The 2,259-nt window shown below is 38.2% G+C and overlaps 1 pseudogene across 1 annotated transcript; it reads right to left on the bottom strand.

The window, feature by feature from the left end:
* Positions 1 to 211: 211 nt before the first annotated feature.
* LOC308505171 (eukaryotic translation initiation factor 2 subunit 3-like) lies at positions 212 to 1,577 on the bottom strand (annotated as a pseudogene). The gene has a single exon. The product of its transcript is annotated as a eukaryotic translation initiation factor 2 subunit 3-like (transcript).
* Between the last annotated feature and the right edge of the window lie 682 nt (positions 1,578 to 2,259).

The following is a 2,259-nucleotide window of genomic DNA, read 5'->3' as shown; positions in this document are numbered from 1 at the left end:
TCACTCCAACATTATGCCAAGTTTTGCATTTATTGTAGACCCTATTTTAGTACTAGAGATTAAATTTTTATCACCAAAACATGAGAATAACAACTATTACTAACGTAATGAGCTGTGAAATTCATTCCCCAGGATTGCTTTGAAAATATAACTCCTAGGTTGTTAAGAAAAAATCTGACATTATCCAAATGTATTACTGAACTGGAATTCTTCAGTCATCATCTACTGTTGGTTTTATTGTCATTCCTCTTATTTGACCTCAACCAATTAAACACCAGTGTTTCTCAGCTGTTTGGCTAAGGGCACTATTTTCTACTACTGTGCACACAGGACTAGTCAAAATGATTTGGCCCAAATCAGCCTCGACTGCACAAACTCTTCCTCCTTTCAACAAGGGTCCTATGTTCACCATGAGCACTTCCTCCTTAGGCAACTTTTGCACATTTCCTGCTTTCTTATCGCCTTCAGTGCGTCTACCTACCACCTAGCAACTGTCTAAGCAGGAAATGGGAGATTTCCAATTCTGTGAAGATCTCAGGTAAAGCTCCAACTGTACCAAGTACCTGCCCCACCGTTCTGTTAGCCTGGCACAAAGTGGGGTCAATTTTTGTTTCTACTTCAATAAGACCACCTGGAGCAGCATACTGATGATATTTTGTTCTGTAAACAGTGACACAATTTTGGAAAAGATTGATTTACACATGAGTTTTCCTTCACTATCTTTGGAAATAATACCAGGCTGACTTCTATAGTCTGGCCCACCTTTCACACTACTCTTAGAATACAGCCACAAACTACTCCCCGCTTAAGGTCATCAACTTCACAGCCAGGTTTGTTGACATCAGAGGACCTAATAAGTCGGGGTTCTGAAATAAAATCTCTTGGGGGTACTGGAATTTTCTTCACTATGTACTCACAGACAACTTCAATATTGTATTTCAACTAAGTAGAAATTGGAATAATAAGAGCTCTTGCTACCATACCTTGTACAAATGCAAGAATCTGTTTATACAGTTCTTTAGCCTGGCTTTCTTTTACCAAATCAATTTTATGTTATAGAATCAAAATATGCTTCAGTTTCATGATTTCTGTAGCTGCGAAGTGTTCAAAAGCCTGAGGCTGAGGACAAGACTCATTACCAGCAATCAAAAGGAGAGGTGCATCAAGGCCAGGGCAGTCAACAGAGACGTCTCTGACTAATTTGAGATTCCCTTTGGTCCCTGGAATGTCTACAGGAAACTGATTGGGTGTTCTACTTCCACAAGATCTATAGCATTCTGGAGGAGAACAACTTGAGCCATCAAATTTATAAGGCTTAGCATTAGCATAACCACGCTTGATTGCAATATTTCTTTCTAGTTCAGTTTTTGAACCTGACAAGTGTGAAGTTTAGAAATAGTTTTTACAACTGTGAATTTCCCATGAGCTACATGACCAATTGTACCTATATTAATTATGGCTCATCTACTGATAACTTCGTGTGAAAGTGGCATCAACTTGGTAACATCCAAGGTGATGAGATCCTGGCAAGTAAGATGCAGCTGCCCCGGAGTTACTCCAGTCTCACCCTCTGCCATCTTGTCTGTAAAGAAGGACTGATTTTTAACACCATGTTTTCAGCATATAATTGTCTCAACCTCCTTAGAACATCATTAGGGTCAACGTTGTTCAGAATTTGTCATTTTGGGGGAGGAAAATGTAAAATTGCTTAGAGCTAATATCATGAGCTTTTTATTTTTATTATTCCTTAGTGAAAAGAAGCCAATAAATTATAGCCAACATACCTTCAAAAAAGTTATTGGTTTAGGTTGGTGATGTTTTTCCCAAAAATTTCCATTAATATTTGTAATTACACACACACACACACACACACACACCACACAAAGTCACTGACTTTTCCAAGAATAGGGAGGACTAAAAAATGTGAAAATCTTTCACCACAGAAAATTAGAAGTACTAGAAAAAAATGTAGCAAACATTCTGTTAAGTGTATAGGTGATTTCAGTAAAGTGAAAGAATTTCCAAGGGCTCCAAAACAAGATAGAACCTAAAAACAAAACAGTAAGAGGATGGGAGAGGGAGTTTCGGATATTAGGGATCAATATTTGGGTCATATCCACTCACTGATGGAGAAGGCCTTGAGACTAAGAAAGCAAGAAATCAGAATTGAAGTTCTCACACAGAGTCAGATCTCTTGAAGAACTATAAACTGACAGAGGAGGTCCTAGAAAATATTGCAAAGGGAGATGGCATTGCATA

This window comes from Rhinolophus hipposideros (assembly GCF_964194185.1).
Source record: "Rhinolophus hipposideros genome assembly, chromosome: 11".
NCBI lineage: Eukaryota > Metazoa > Chordata > Mammalia > Chiroptera > Rhinolophidae > Rhinolophus > Rhinolophus hipposideros.
Note: the sequence above shows the minus strand (reverse complement) of the source record. Positions and strands in the feature narration are given on the sequence as shown.